This window comes from Cynocephalus volans, chromosome 10 (genome assembly GCF_027409185.1).
Source record: "Cynocephalus volans isolate mCynVol1 chromosome 10, mCynVol1.pri, whole genome shotgun sequence".
Taxonomy (NCBI): Eukaryota; Metazoa; Chordata; class Mammalia; order Dermoptera; family Cynocephalidae; genus Cynocephalus; species Cynocephalus volans.
This window is the reverse complement of record NC_084469.1, coordinates 74,165,058-74,180,197: the sequence shown is the minus strand read 5'-3', so window position 1 is coordinate 74,180,197 and position 15,140 is coordinate 74,165,058. Positions and strand designations below refer to the sequence as shown.

The window sequence follows — 15,140 nt, the reverse complement described above, 5'->3', positions numbered from 1 at the left end:
CGACACCAGGTTGGCTTCTTAGAAATGGTTCTCAATGTTGAGAGTGTGGTGTGGGAGTCAGAGGCCACCTTGGAGAGTGGGTGCCTGGGTGTGAGACCTTGAAAGCTCCCCCTTGAGAATGCTGGTCTGGGGTGAGGCCTGAAGAGTGGAGCAGGAGCCAGGCAGGCAGGGTAGGGGCAAGTGGGCCAGGGAGGCTCTTCCTCTGTGTTGGGGGCAGAGGGTACCCAGGTTCTCTCTTGTGGGGTGGAGTCTGCCTGGCCCCGTTCCCTCGGCATCTCTCAGGACACCTGGGGCAGCTGCCACCACCCCCTCCCCAGGAAGAGGCTCCCATCCCTGCCCCCGCCCTTGGGCTGTCTCAGTTTGTCCCTTGGTCCAGTGTCCCGCAGGAGGCTGGACATTCTGAGAGCAGGATTCCCCACCCCCCTGCACCCTGCCTCGCCTCCACCTCCAGCCAGCTGCTGGCTGTTGGCTTGTTTTTACTGCAGGCAGGTGAGGCTGGGCTGGGCTTCAGGTGGAGCCTGAGCTCAGGGAGGAGGCAGGAAGAAACTCACAATGAGTTAGTAGATTTCAGGTGGGGGTAGCACGGCCTCCAACAACCCTGGGGGGCCACTGAGACTCAGAGACATGCAGGACTCTCCCAGTCTCATCCAGGTGGGCCAATAGCCCATGCTTTCCGGGGCAGAGGTGCCAAGAGCCCACCGAGGGCTGAAGCAAAGGGTGAGGGATCCAGAACCCAAGGGGCCAGGTCAGCCTCTGCAGGGAAACCTGGGAATGAGAGAGGGTGGTGGCAGCCATGGCTATAGGGCAGCCGGAAGTCGGGCTAGACGGGCAGGCGGAGCCTCACCTGGGGCTACTTGCCCAGACAAGCTCAGACTTGGTAACTGTGTGTCCTGGGAGGACGTGGAGGGGGAGGAGGAGGCAGCACCGGCACAGTCTGGAGAGGGGCCTGACCAGACCTGGAGGTAAGCGGCTGCTGTTCAGGGAGGGGGACAGGGCGGGAAAGGTTAGAAGGCACGCTGCCAACCTGGCCCACTTGACCTTGGCTCTCTCTCACGTCAAATTCAATGTCATGAGGGTTCCTGTCCTTGAGTGGCCTGCCTCTTAGCCTGCTCAGGGTTTTGGGGTCTCTGAGGGGAGGGACCAATTTGGAGGCCCATGCTGTTCTGAGTTTACACCTTATGGCTAGAACATGACTGGGCATGCGCATGTGGTGGTCGTCTTGGCACAGGGAAGCTGGCAGGGTGTGAGGTGTGTTTCCAGTGCCCAGGAGAAGAGACTGCAAAAGGTTAGGGTAAAGGTGAGGCTGGGGACCCTGGAGCTTGGATGGGAAGGCAGCAGGGACCAGACACTTCTTGCCTGCTGTGCCTCGAGCCTGTTTCCTCCTGGTATCCCACAGGAAACCAGTTTGGGAGCAGGTTAGCCGGGTTGTTTGACTTTTGATGATGAGGAGGAAGGCAGCCTCCCCTGGTGAACCAAGTAGAGGGACAGGGCCCAGGCCTGGGGGTATGCCTGGCACCCCACTGCCAGCAGAGGGTCCCTCTGCTTCTCCCCAGCTCCTATCACCCAGTAGCACAACCCTCCCCACCCGGGCTGCATGAGGCAGGGGGAGAAAGTCAAACAGTGCCCTCTCTGTCTGCCACTTGTCTCCTCTGGACCAGGCCTCTGTGATGAGACTCCTAAATGGTGTCCGAGGGGACAGGGAGCATTCATGGAGGAAAAATCCAGGCCCTGCCATTGCTTCCTCTAGGACCCTGGGCCAGGCTTACCTTCTCTCTGGGCCTGTTTCCCCATCTGTACTATGAGGGAGGTACACAGGGGCAGTCATCTGAAAACAAAAACTGGCCCAGTACGCCCCCCTCTCCCCGGCCCTTGTGGGCCCCACACACCCGCCAGACAGAGGTGAGTGGTTGGAGTCAGGAGGAGGCCTGGCACCGTGCCTGCTCTGCCTCCACCAACTTGGCTCCCTGGGGTGTGTGGGCAGCAAAGTGGGCCCCCCACGTTCCCTCTGTTAATTAGGCAGTCCCTGCTAATGAGCGGCTGTCATCTTTGCTCCATTACGCCTCCTGAGCCATCTGCGCTCTAGCACTTAGGGGGAGGCCCCAGGGGCACCCTGGTTGCTGGGACAGAGGCACATGCAGAAGGCGGCGCTCCTGGGAGGTGTCGGGGGTTGTCTCCTGGGGTTGGGGGTCTGGGTACACGCTCTGTGGGCTTTCCACAAATTAGTTACACCTCCAGCTCTTTATTTCACCAAATGAGAAGTGGCGGCAGCCCCAGCTGGAAACTGAGGCACCCTCTTCATGACTTCCCAGATGGGTCTCCTGCAGCCAACACCTTACATTGTGTGCTCGGCGCCAAATGCATGTGCGTGTGTGTGTGTGTGTGTGTGTGTGTGTATACAGGAGTGACAATGCCTCACTGTGTGTGTGTGCGTGTGCGTGTGCGTGTGTGTGTGTGTGTGTGTGTGTGTGTGTGTGTACAGGAGTGACAATGCCTCACTGCCTGACCAGAGGCACCTGGCTCTAGTTCAGCATCTGAGCAGCTGCCACTCAAACCTCACGGGCCAGGGAAGCCACTGACAGGAGGCATAACTGTTGATACAGGAGCAGCTGGGATGGCCTTGGGGTGGGGGGACACTGGTGACCTCACACCAAGTCTGGGACCTCTAGATCAGGAAGAGAAGCTCCTACAGAGGAGATAGAAGCTCTCCTTCCCCCCACCCCACTGGAGGAATGTGCATTTAAAAGAGAAGTCAGTGGGGAGGACAAAGCTAAACCAAAGATAGGACAGTGACATAGTGACCACACTATTATTGCACTTCCCAGGGGCCCTGCGAGATAGGCAATAGCCTATGACAACCCCTATTTTACATGTAAGGACATTGAGGCACAGAAAGGTTAAAATTAGACAGTTTGATGATAGATCCCATGGTTGGCTATTCAGAAGACTTTGGGGCACTGTTCAGAGAGTCTAAGTGGGCGAGGGGCAGTGTGGAACCTCCCAGTCACTGGGGCTCCTCCAGGCAAGGCTGCCTCTGAGCTGAGCGCCAGGCAGGGGTCCTCCCAGGAGTCATACTCTGATGAGGGGCTGCACTTCTGGCCCCAGGGGCAGAGTGGGAAGGCACCATCAAGTCACCTAGCTCCAAACCCCTGTGCTGCAGCGGGAGACCCTGATGTCCAGAGATGGATAGAGCTTCACCTGAGCAATCACCGAGTATGGCACACTGTAAGAGGGGCCCAGACCAGCAGGCATGTGATTGGGGTGAGGAGAGGACTTGTTAGAAGTGGCCCATCCTTGCCCTGGGCTCGGGCTTCTGAGGGCTGGGAGGCAGGGGTGTGGACAGATTGACCTTCCAGGCTGTTCTGGCTGGATCCAACTGCTCTGCCAAGTGCCCTCGGGAGGCTGGGCTGAGGGTCAGACATTCTGTCATGCCTAGGAAGACAGGGTGGCCACCCTGTTTACCTTCTATCCCGGGCAGCAGGGCACCCAGGCGTGCCCGCCTCTCTGGGGGAGGTCAGCGGAGGTGGCCCTTGGAGGCCCAGCCAACCTGAACTCTGTCTAAGGAACTGCTTTCTGCAATGGCCCCCCCTCCCAGCAGAGCAGGAACAGGGTGACCTTCCAGGAGGGGGAGTGTCTGCCTGTCTGATTGAGCCAGGCCCAAGGCCATTGTTGGCATGTGGTCAAAATGCTATTGAAACCAGGAAGAGGGTCCTGGGGGAGAAAGCAGGACTTGAAGTCAGACCCTGGATCCAATCCTGTGAGATCTTGAGCTAGCCCCTCTCCCTCTCTGAGCCTCAGTCTCCTCTGACAAATGAGGCAAAGCCTCCTTGACCGGGTTGTGGGAGAAAAGGCAAGTTACTTGCCTGGCACAGAGTAAGTGCTCAATAGGAGCCCCTGGCTCTGAGTCTGGAAGCTTCGGGGGAAGGGTTGGGGAGAGGCCAGTGCTGAGGGCACGTGTGGACACAGGAGTCCGACATCTGGGGAGTGCCTCTTCCCAGACCACAAGCCCCGGTACTTTTGAAACAAGACATTCAAAAAATAGGAGGCCTATTCAGGTATATGTGGGTGGGACACCTGTCTGAGCTCCACCCCCCAAGGGAGCCAACTGGATTGAGTCTGTCCTTGGAGCTCCAAATAAGGTCTCAGAAAACAGGCTGGGACCTGGGTGGTTTCTTCCCTCCTATTTGCCTGGCCTTTCACTCCCTCATTTGAGCTGGCACCAGCCTCTTGCACCCCAAGCCTGGGCTTGACTCTCCATTAGACTTGTCCCATTTTAATGGCTGAGGGTGGCTCCTGCTTTCTTCACATCTTGGATGTGTCAGGCTCCCTGCTCTTTCCCCACTGGGGGATGGGCAGTGGGTGGGGAAGGCAGGCCTGGGGAGCAGGGCACATAGCTCCCTTTGTGAGGGTGGCTGAGTCACATGGGCACCACCATCTCTGCTGGGCCCTGGGGCAGGCGTGATGGGAGGTGGTGTTATCACGGGGCTGCGGCTGCCCCCACGCCTGTGAGCAGGAGGCTTTCCCACGGGAATGAACAAAGAGGTGACTGGGAGCATTGGCCATAAAATATGTGGTCTGGGTCATGGATCCTGGGTTCAGGTCCTAACTGTGGCTGGCTCACTGTGAGGCTTTGGGAATGTCCTCTCTCTGAGCCTCAGTTTCCATCTCTGTTAAATGGAGATGATCTTCACTGTATTGTACAGGAGATACTGGATATGAAAGAGCTCAGGAAACTGTGGAGTGCTGGGCCTTTAGCATTTGTGTTAACTTTATGATAATAATGATGGCTTTGGCCAACATTTCCTGAACATTGTGGACCAGGCATTGCACTCAGTGATTTACAAGGTCATTCAGCTTGTAAGGGGAGAAGCCTGGACTTAAATTGCTCCTGTATCCATCTCGGTCTCCTTTGCAGGCTGCTCTGCACATCAATGCCCTGGCAAATACAAGGGGTGCTCATTCAGCACCCAGACTGGGCTGTGAACTTCACACATGTGGGTGGCCTCCTTTAATCCGCCCAATAGGTGGTGTTATTTTTGTCCCCGCTTGACAGGTGAGGGGGCAGATGGATAGAGAGAGGCTTGCCCAAGTCACCCAGCTGGCAGAGCCAGGAGTAGAAGCCAGTTGGCCTGAGCCCAGAGTCTGAGCTCCCAACCTCTCAGCATTAGCCTCTCTCCTCTGTCCCTTAATATGAAAGTCTTCCTACACCTTCAGCTTTTTGTGCTCCCCACCCCATCTCCAGCCTCTGTCACCCGCCAGTCATGCTCATGACCTTCATTGGGCCTGGGGAGCTTTAGCCCTTCACTGATGAGCCCCAGCAGCATGTATCTCGCTGCCTGTTGGAAGTGAGGTGGGGCAGGTGGCTCCCCCACATGCCACAGGGCCACTCCCATCCCACTGTATCTAAGGGCAGACTCTTCCCTGCCTCCCAGATCTTCACCTCATCTGGCACCCACCATCCTTCAGAGAAGTTCTGACATCTTCTCCCCTCTCCCCCAGCCCTACCTTCATATGTGGGGTTGGGGGTCCCAGCCCTGCTTCTGGGCCAAAGTTTCCTCCCCATCCCCTCCCTCTGTCTTTATCAAGTCCCAAGCAGGACCCTGGCCTCCCCTCCACCCATCCCACCCCACCATTGCTTGTACAAGCCCCTGGAGTCTAGACCATGGCTAATAATGTTTTAACAAATATAGTTGTCCCTCGATATTCATGGGGGATTGGTTCCAGGACGCCCCACAGATATTGAAATCCATAGACGCTCAAGTCCCCTGTATAAAATGGTATAGTATTTTCATATAACCTACATACACCCTCCTGTGTACTTTAAATCATCTCTAGATTACTTATAATACCCAATGCAGTGTAAATACTATGTAAATACTTGTTACACTATATTGTTTAGGGAATAATGATGAGGAAAAAAAAAGTCTATACCTGTTCAGTACTGACACAGCCATCCATTTTTTTTCCTGAATATTTTTGATCCATAGTTGGTCGAATCCACAGATGCAGAATCCATAGATATGGAGAGCCAACTGTACTGGAATCACAACTGGACATCTTAAAAATATGTATTTAGATTCAGCAGGTCCAGGGCACACCTGAGATCCCGAGTTTCTAACAAGTTCTCAGGCTGCCCTGCAGGTCTGTGGACCACATTTTGAGGACAGATCACACTGCTCCCTACCCAGTAACCTTCTCTGGCTCCCCAGTGCCTTTGTTTTTCTGTTTTGTTGTTGTTTTGTTTTTTTCCCCCAGTACCTTTTATTATCCCCCAAGCTCCATGCTTTCAAAGTCTTCCAGAACCTGCTCTGTTCTCCCCCAGTTGGACTCCACTTCCTTCCAAGAATGGCTCCATGTTCCCACTCTCCACCTCTGTTGCTGCTGTTCCTTCTACCTGGAATACCCTTCCCACTGGTCTGTTTCTCAAAGCACCCTTCCCCTTCTTTCAGGACCCAGCGGGGGCTCTGGGGCCAACACACTTGGTTCAGACCTTGGCTCTGTTACCAAAAGGTGTGGGCAAGCCCCTCACCTTCTCCATGTCTTGATTCTTCTATAAAGTGGGGATAGCAACTGTTGTGAGGACTAAAGGCGGTGATGAATACAAAGTGCCTAGTAAGGGCCTGACACCTGCAAGTGTTTGGTTTGAGCCCACATGTCTGCAGGCCTAGCCGCATACCAGCTGCATGGTCTTGGCTAAGTGACTTTGTGTCTCTGACCATCTCTAACATACTGGTGGTGACCAATCCACAGGGCTGTAGGGATGAAATGAGAATGAAGCAAAAGCATCTTACACATAAAGCGAAGCATCTTATACAGCAAACCCTCTGGACATAGCAGATTAGTATTAGTCCTGTTACTAGTACTAATAATAGAGAGTATTGTGTTTAATAATAATTTATTTGGTTTCTCTCCTTTGACTCCCACAGCCCTCTTGAGAGCCCATAACCAACTCCCGGGTATCACCATGATGGAGCCAGGCTTGTCTCTCTGCAGACTCAGATGGGGCCTGCTTCCCCACCCATGCACCCACCCCCAGAGCCTCACACAGTGCCCAGAACATAGTAGGTCTCTGAGCAGCCCAATGCTGAGAGGGGCAGGTGGAGCTTGGGGAGCCAACTCTTGCCCTGGACAGGCCACCCCTTAGGCCTTTCCCTTGTGGCCAGAGTAGCAGCTGGCTCCAGTCTTCTGGGTCTCCTACTTGGCCATCTGCAGAGAGAGTGGTGCCTTCAACTCTCCATCTGTGCCCTGCTGGTCAGCACCCCCTGTGGGGGCTGTGGGGGTGGGTTGGTGGGGGACAGCTGCCCTACTGGCCTGCCCCCAAGGGAATAGCTGAGGCTGCCCCAGCTACCAGCTGGCCGGGTCCTGAAGGATCAACTTGGAGAAACTGAGGCTTGGAGGTGGTGACTTGCCCAGGGACATGGCATGTCAGAGACTCCTCATCCTTTCTTGGATAACTCACCTCTGCTTCTGTTTTGCTCCGCCCAGTATGGGCTGCACCCCCCCCCCCTGCCCTGGCAATAAGGGAGTGCCCTCTGCGGCCTTGGGAGGGGGCAGCAGGCCTGACATGGGCCAAGTGCCTACCATGCCTGCCTGCCCTAGGCATTGGACAGCAGGGCCGTTAGCCTGGAGGCACAGTGCTGTTCTCTGGAAGCTCTGGCCTTGTGGCCTCCCTGCACCCCATGGGGTGGCTTATTGCCCTGCCTGCTCCCTGCAGCTTGATTTAGGGCAGGCAGGTAAGAGGTGCAGTTCACTTCCAGCAACCCCGGCCTCCCACTGCCTGAAAAGCTTCATGCTGCCTCCATGTGGCACAGGACAGCTTCTCCAGGTCCCCTCTTTTAGAATGCAGGTCCCTGCCAGAGAGGGGACTTAAAGTTCCCTGAGCATTGGCCATGTCCAGGCCCCACCCCGGAGGCCTGGGAAGGCTGGATTGACGAGCAACCGGCTGTGGAGGCAGGCCTCCTGGGCTCCCGCCCTAACTACGCCACTTCCCTGCTGTGCGACCTTGGGCAAGTTAATCCTCTCCTCTGAGCTCCATGTGTCTGCTGTGGGCTCGTCTTGCTCCTCGCCACCACCCCTTGGTGCTGTGGAGATGACGTGAGGGAAGAGGCTGGAACGCAGTAAATGGCCAGTAAGTGTAATCATGATTACTCTCATTACTGTTATTATGGTTGTTGGTACCACTTACCATCATTATGTTGTGAAATCCTTACAGCTCTTGTGACTTGGGAATCATTTATCCATGTTGCACAGATGAGGGCGGATGGGAGTCCCCGCCCCACAGGCGCGTGAGCCTCAAGTTTCCCGACTCCCCGGGGGGCGTGAACCTCAGCAGGGCGAGGGGGCTGCTGATAGAGGCGTGTGGCCACAAAGGGGAGGGGGGCATTGGCCCATTTCCAAATTCCTCTCTCTGAGCATCCGGAGCCACCAGGGATGGCTCTTCACCTGGGCCTCAGTTTCCCCTGTGCTCAGCAGTGGGATTCAAGGAGGTCATTTCCAGAAGAACCAGGAGTCCCAGGATCCAGGACTCGAGTCCTGGAGTGTTGAAGCTGTGGGTGCTCGGGGAACTCTGAGATGGGCCCTTTGCTGTGAAGACTTTGCCGGGAGGCTCAGAGAGGGCTCGGGGTCAGGTGGTCAGTTGTGTGCGGCCTGGCCAGCCTTGTGTCAGGCTGCCTGACACCCCGCCTTCTTCCCGGCGTGCCTTCCACTCTGCCGGTCAGTGCCAGCTCCTGGCTGCGGCCGAGGAGGCTGGACTTTGCTTCAGAAAGGGGCAGTTTCTGCCTGGGCCTGGGGGTGAGGGTGGCATCCGAGTCGCCTGTTCCCATGGCAACCCAGAAGAACAGCCCTGGGGAAGCAACAGATGGACAGTGAGGAGGCACTTCCCTGGCCCCTGTCTGTCCCTAAAGCTGGCACCTGTCTGCCCGGATGAGGGGTGAGGCTGAGGTGCCCCCTTGCCCGGTGCTGAGTCATGGGCATCCCCCAGGTCACCACCTCGGCTCTCTCAGCCCTGCCCCCTCCCGGTCTCCCTCTGAGAAATCCATGACTCACATATTGTCATCCCCAGCCCAGCTCAGGGAGGGGGAGGAGCCCAGCTAGGACAGGAGGGGGAGTCCCCCCAGCAAGCACACCCGGCCCCTCCCCCTGCTCCACACTGGCTGCCTGCCCTGCTGCAGGAGAGGGGCTGGGAGCCTCCCGCGCTCCCTAGTTCACTCGGCAGGCCCGGCGGCGGCGGGGACTAGCACTGGCAGGTTAAGCTTCTGAGGTGGATCCTGAAAGGTGGTCCAGCCTCCTGGTCCTAGATAGGACCCTCCACCTGGCACCAGGTACCCAACTAAGGGCTTGACAGCAGGCGGGAGAAGGGGTAGGGTGTGTTTGTGTGTGTACACGTGTGTGTGTGTGTGTGTGTGTGTGTGTGTGTGTGTGTGTGTGTGTGTGTGTATGGCTATTGAGCAGAGGGTTAGAGTGGGGGTAGAATGGGGAATTGAGAGGTCTTGGTATCTTTGTGGGATCTAGCCAGATGAGCATGGCTGTGAAGGGGTCTCTAGAGTTGGCGGGGGTATGAACAGGGAGATGCCTGGGAAGGGGATGGCGACCAAGAGGAGTGGATCCCCGCAGAACCGCTAATCATTTGGTAGGTGGGGAAATTGAGGCTCAGAGCGGTACAGTCCTTGGGCCCAGCAAGCTGGGGTCTGCTCTCTGGGCTGTGAGATCACTGTACAAATGTGAGAACCAAGGCTCTGAGAGGGAAGTGGCTTGCCCAGGGTCATACAGTAAGACCGGAGATGGAGAGCCAGGGGCCAGGCTTGGGGAGGAGAAGGCGCTTTAGCAGGCTGGGTATGTTACTCCTAAGGGCAGCTTTCCTTCCAGTTGTCCTGGGGCTCCCAACTGAGCCGGAGGCAGTCAGACTATCCATCACCCAGACCACCTTTGGGGAGAGATGGTCCCTGAGATGGGGCCTAAGCATGGGGCACCTGGGGAGAGAAGGTTCTGAGAACCCAGGCTGGATAGATGGGGAAGCACGGGCTGAGGGCTGGACAGTTCTCTGCCCATTAACCTTCAGACTCAGGGTTCCCCTCTGCTTGGGACTGATAGACCTTTCCTACTCTGTTGTATCCGGGTGATAGGAAACCAACGGTTCCTGTCCCCCACTCCCCAACCAGCCTCTTTTGTGTGGTGCTGAGTTGGGGTCTCCCAGGGCCCCATGGGAGGGGACTGGTGCTCATTTTACTGAAGTGGACACAGGGCCCTTCTCCCCCATCCCCCAATTCCCCACCTGGAGCAGGTGGCCTGGGTTAGGTGAGGTGGGTAGGAATAGACTTTGTGGCTCCTTGAGAGGGCCAAGGACATTATTTATGTAAACATTCATTGAGTGCGTACTGTGTGCTCCATACTGTCTTGGGGACATGGCTGTGAATGAGGCAAATAAAAGGTCTCCTGGAACTCATGAGGGGCCCTGACCCAAGCCCCCTGCCTATTCCCTGTGGGAATGCTGAGGACAGAGGGTGGCTTCCTTGGGGTCAGGGGCTGTGAGAAGAAGCAAGAGCTGGACAGTAAGAACCACAGGTTGCTTAATTGGATCCCTAAAGCCCAGGCCAGGAGTCCTGTGGGGTCTTCCCTACCAATGCCCAGGGGTGGGACAAGCTCTTGGGGTTAGACCTGACCCCCTTGGCTGCAGGAACCCTAGAGACCTGACCCATCTCGTTATAGCATCACTGTGGCCGCATTGCCCTGCCTCCCCTCTGGGCCTCAGTTGCCCTGGCTGCTAAATGGGGGTGTGGGGGTGATCATAGCTGCTTGGCTCTGAGACAGGTAGTGGAGAACCCCAGCTCCAGGTGTGGTCTGTGAAGGAGACGCTGTGCGAGGCAGCTTGCACTGTGGCTGGGGCTTCGGTGCCCTGGGCCACTGGGCAGGGGCGTCAGCCCAGTGTGACACCCCCATCGTGTCAGGGACACAAAGAGGACAGTTAGGTGAGGTTGAGGAGGGAGATAAATGTGCTAATAGAGGGCCAGGAGCAGGGAAGCTCTTGAAGGCATCTGAGCTGAGCTCTGGAGAGGCATTTGACGAGTGTATGAGCACAGGGGAGGGGGCATTCCTAGCAGAGAAAACTGCATGGGAAAGGGCTTGGGGGATGATGAGAGCGGGGGGTGGGTATGGGGAGGGAGATGGCACTAGAGACCTGGTATGGGTCATTTTATAGGGCTTGGTGTGCCAGGCTGGCAGGTCCTGATCTGTTCTGCAGAGGAAGGGGTGGTGGAAAGACTTGGGCAGGGTGCTGCTGCCAGCAGTCAGGTCACAAGGGTGCCCTGTGGGGCTGGGTGCCCAGGCTGCGACCCTGGCAGGATGAGGAGGGCAGGATAGGTTTGTGATGTGGGGTGCACTGGGCAGTCCCAGCCCCTGGCTGCTGGGTTGAGGTTCATGCTTGGGGGTGGCTTCATGGCTGAGGGAGAAGTGGTGGGGGGGCAAGTGGCATTCCAGCCGAGGGGAAGAATAGGTGAAAGAGGACAGAGCTGTGACAGATCTGTGGGTGTTGAGGGGATGGCCTGCCTAGCAAAGCCTGGAATGACAAAAGTAGGGGGGGGGGTGGGCAGCGACAGCCAAGAAAGGGCCCCTTTAGATTGTGCTGCAGCTGACCTGGGCCACTTTATCTTGGGCAAAAGCTGTGTATGGGTGGGGGGTGGGGGTGCTGTGCTGGTTTCAGGCATGAAGGATGAGCTTCCGTGTGGCTGGGGTAGAGTTGCGGGCAGGGCTCTGAGGGAGGCCATGGAGGAGGCAGTGGGGATGTCGGGGGGCAGGGGAGGTGGGGAGGATGGGGGAATGTGGCAGCATAGCCCCTACCCCAGTGCTGCCTCCTCCTCCCAAACCAGAGCCTGAGCAGAGCTCAGCATCCCCATGCCCATCCTCGGGGGTGGCCTGTGGACCCCGCCTTCTGACTCACAGCAGATGGGGGCATCACGTGAGCAAATCCGGCAGCCGGGGTGACCAGACTCCAGGGACCAGGCAGATGGCAAATGGGGGCAGGGCAGGCTGGCACAAAGGGGCTCTCACACAGGGTGGGGCGGGGCCATGGTGTGCCTTGGCTTTTCCAGCTTGCCTTCTCCTGAGCTGTCACTCGGCTGAGACTTTGCCCCTCCTCCAGTCTCTGGTCCTGATGCCCAATCTGGAGTCCCTTGAGGCCTTCAGGGAGCCTTGCAGACTCTGGGCTCAGGCCTGGGATGCCAGGGAGAGGGGCTGAATGTTGGGGAGGAACTTGGGACACATTTTCTGGCCACTGGTGCCAGCCTGCTCAGGCACGAGGTGGGCTGACATACCTTCCCACATCCTTTAAGTTCCAAACTCTTCCTGGCTCCCTGGAGGCTCAGCCTAGATTGAAACAATCTTGGACCTTCCTTGACCTCAGACTCTGCTGGACCCTGCGCTCAGAGCTTTACATGCTGTGCCCATTTTAGAGATGAGGACACTGAGGCAAGGAGGCTTGCCCAGTGAGTAACCCCACATCTTTGGGTTTGAGAGTCTGGGCTCTTGTCCACTGTGCTCTTCTGCCCCTCTCGGTGGGCAGGGGGCTCCTTGGCCAGACCAGGCACCATGCTGGGTGCCAGAGGGCATGTGCCCTTGTCTCTAGCCCCATCCTTGCCCCTGCTTCTCCAGGGCAGCAGGACCTGGACAGCAAGGCTGTCTTGCCCAGGGAGAACCTTGGCTTTGTCCCTCTCTGGTTGTGTGAACTTGGGCATATGCCTCAGTTTCCTCATCTGTAGACTGTGGATAACAATCACATCTACTTCAGGGGGCTACTAAGCATTAAGGGAGCTAATACAGGAAAGAGTTTAGGACAGAGCGCCTGGCCCATGCAAATATTGCCTTTGTCATTATCATTCCTGTTAGGCAGGTGGGTGCACTGAGGCCACAGGGAGCTTGGAGTAACTTGGGGGCACTTCGTCCTGTCCTCCCTACCTCTGGGAGAGTGGGGGCCACCTGGACACCAGCAGGACTCACCCCACTCCCCTCCAGCCTGTCTTTGTGCTTTGGCGGGGAGGCCGGTGTGGGGGCGTCGGGCTTCTGGACTGGCGCCTGCAAGGCTTAGGTGGTTTGTGGTGCGCTTGGCAATTCCAGTCAGGCAGAGATAAAAGCTCAGCCCTAGAGGAGCTGGCAGAGCTTCCCGGCACCAGTAGACAGTCCTCTTTGCATTAGTGGAAGATGGCCTGGCGGTGGGGGCACACTATCCGGGAGCCAGCCTGGCTCTGGTTCCCTGAAAGGTCGGCAGCTCTCTGGCTTATGGCTCCAGCCTGGCTCCCTGGGCTCAGGGATGCTTACACTAACTCCAAAATGAACAATGAAATATAAAGAAAGCTGCCTCTGCCACCTCTCAGACCCCTCCCCTCCTGTCCCTTGGCCTCTGCCCTCTTTCTCCTCCCAGTAGCCCCAGCCTGGATTCCCAAGGCCCATGGAGGAAAGTGGACAGGCTTTGGAGACTTTTTTTTTTTTTTTTTTTTTTTAAAAGATGACCGGTAAGGGGATCTCAACCCTTGGCTTGGTGTTGTCAGCACCACGCTCAGCCACTGAGCTAACCGGCCATCCGTATATAGGATCCGAACCCGTGGCCTTAGTGTTATCAGCACCGCACTCTCCCGAGTGAGCCACAGGCCGGCCCTGCTTTGGAGACTTGTATCTCACTGCCAAAGGTCACAGCTTCTCTGGACCTCAGTTTCCTCACCTGTAAATGGAGATAATACCACCCCCTTGCAGGGTTGTTGCTGGAATTTAGGCCAACAAATGGCTGCAAAGTATGTACTTAGGATCGTGCGTGGCTTTAAGGGGTCCTCCGTAAACCTGTAAGTCTTGGCTCAAGGTTTTATCTCCAAGGTCATGCAGTAATTGAGCTAGAACTGGGTTCAAATCCTTGAAAAGTGACCTTGAGCCAAGTGGCTTAATTTTCCTAAGCCTCATTACTTAGGCTGTAAAATGGGGATAAAGATACCTAAATCTTCGATACCTAAATGGGACCCTGTGGGGATGAACTGAGACAGCCACATGTTGCAGGTGCTCATGAGAAACAGACCCCATCTCCAGCTGTCCCACACCTGTGCTGCTCTGTCCCCCAGCTCAGCTGCCCCCTGGGAGAGGCAGTGCAAAATGGGTGGTTAGGGGTGTGGGCTCCGGGGATGCCTAGTTCAGTCTCAGCTTCACCAGCTGTGGGAGCTTGGACAGGTGTATTAACCTCTCTGTGCCTCATTTTCCTAATCTTTAAAATGAGGATGGTAATGGCACCTTGAGAGGGTTAAATGAGCCACTAGATTTCAAGTGCTGAGAATAGTGCCGGGCACAGCATAAGTGCTGTTGTCATTGCTGCTGTTTTGAGCTACTACCAAGCCCTTCTCTTAGGAAGTGGCAGAGACTTTATCCTAGAGCAATAGCTCCACCCTTCCAAGATGTCACTGGGAAAGGCACCAATCCCCAGGGAACCTGCCCCTTTGGACACTCCCATCCAGTGGGGTCTTGATCTGCAGGCCTGAGGGTTGTCTAACCTGGGGCTTCCTCCTGTTCCCCAAGACCTCACGCCTGACCCAGGCTTTGGAGTTATAGTGACTGTGAGCCTGGAGAGCCATCACCGACCCGTCAGGGGACCAGAGACCACTGTCCTGAGCCCAGAGAGAAGGTCTGGGTTTGATCTGGGCTGGTTTCTTGGGGATGAGCAGTACTCTGTGGTCACTTCTCTGCTGGGCTGAGTTCTCCTGGACCCTGGGGGCTGGGCTGAGCGGCTGACACCTTCTGGGATCCTGTCTGAGCTTGGCCGTCAGGGTGTGGCTCTGTGGCTGGCACTCTGGGTCTCTGACCCTGTGGCGGGGGGACAACTGCCCAGACCCACCTGTTTAGATGGTGACAAATGCTAGGGATGACCCCCAAAGGCTGGCTGGGGTGGCTGAGTCACGCTCGGCCCTGTGCCCTCTGGCCACGGCTCCTCTGCTGTGTCACCGTCTGGGCATGTGCCAAACAGCTTGGGGGCAACTCATAACTCAAACTCCCACCCTCGGGGCATACATTTCACTGCCTACAAAGACCCTCATTCTATCTTGTGGAGCTGCTGGGCTTCTAAGATATGAAACTTTATCCACATTCACAGATGAGGAAGAGGTCCAAGGTCCCCAGGCTGC

General features: G+C 56.6%; 1 protein-coding gene across 3 annotated transcripts in view; it reads left to right on the top strand.

Moving 5' to 3' along the window:
- The first annotated feature begins 942 nt into the window (after positions 1-942).
- ADGRG1 (adhesion G protein-coupled receptor G1) overlaps positions 943-15,140 on the top strand; it is a 41,317-nt gene continuing 27,119 nt past the window's right edge. Inside the window, exon 1 of one of the 3 annotated variants that reach the window (XM_063110486.1) lies at positions 943-962. The gene's annotated coding sequence lies outside the window, so the exon portion shown is untranslated. Of the gene's footprint in view, positions 963-8,070; positions 8,126-9,127; positions 9,318-15,140 lie in introns of those variants that run through there. The other 2 variants (XM_063110485.1, XM_063110484.1) reach the window with 2 other exon arrangements.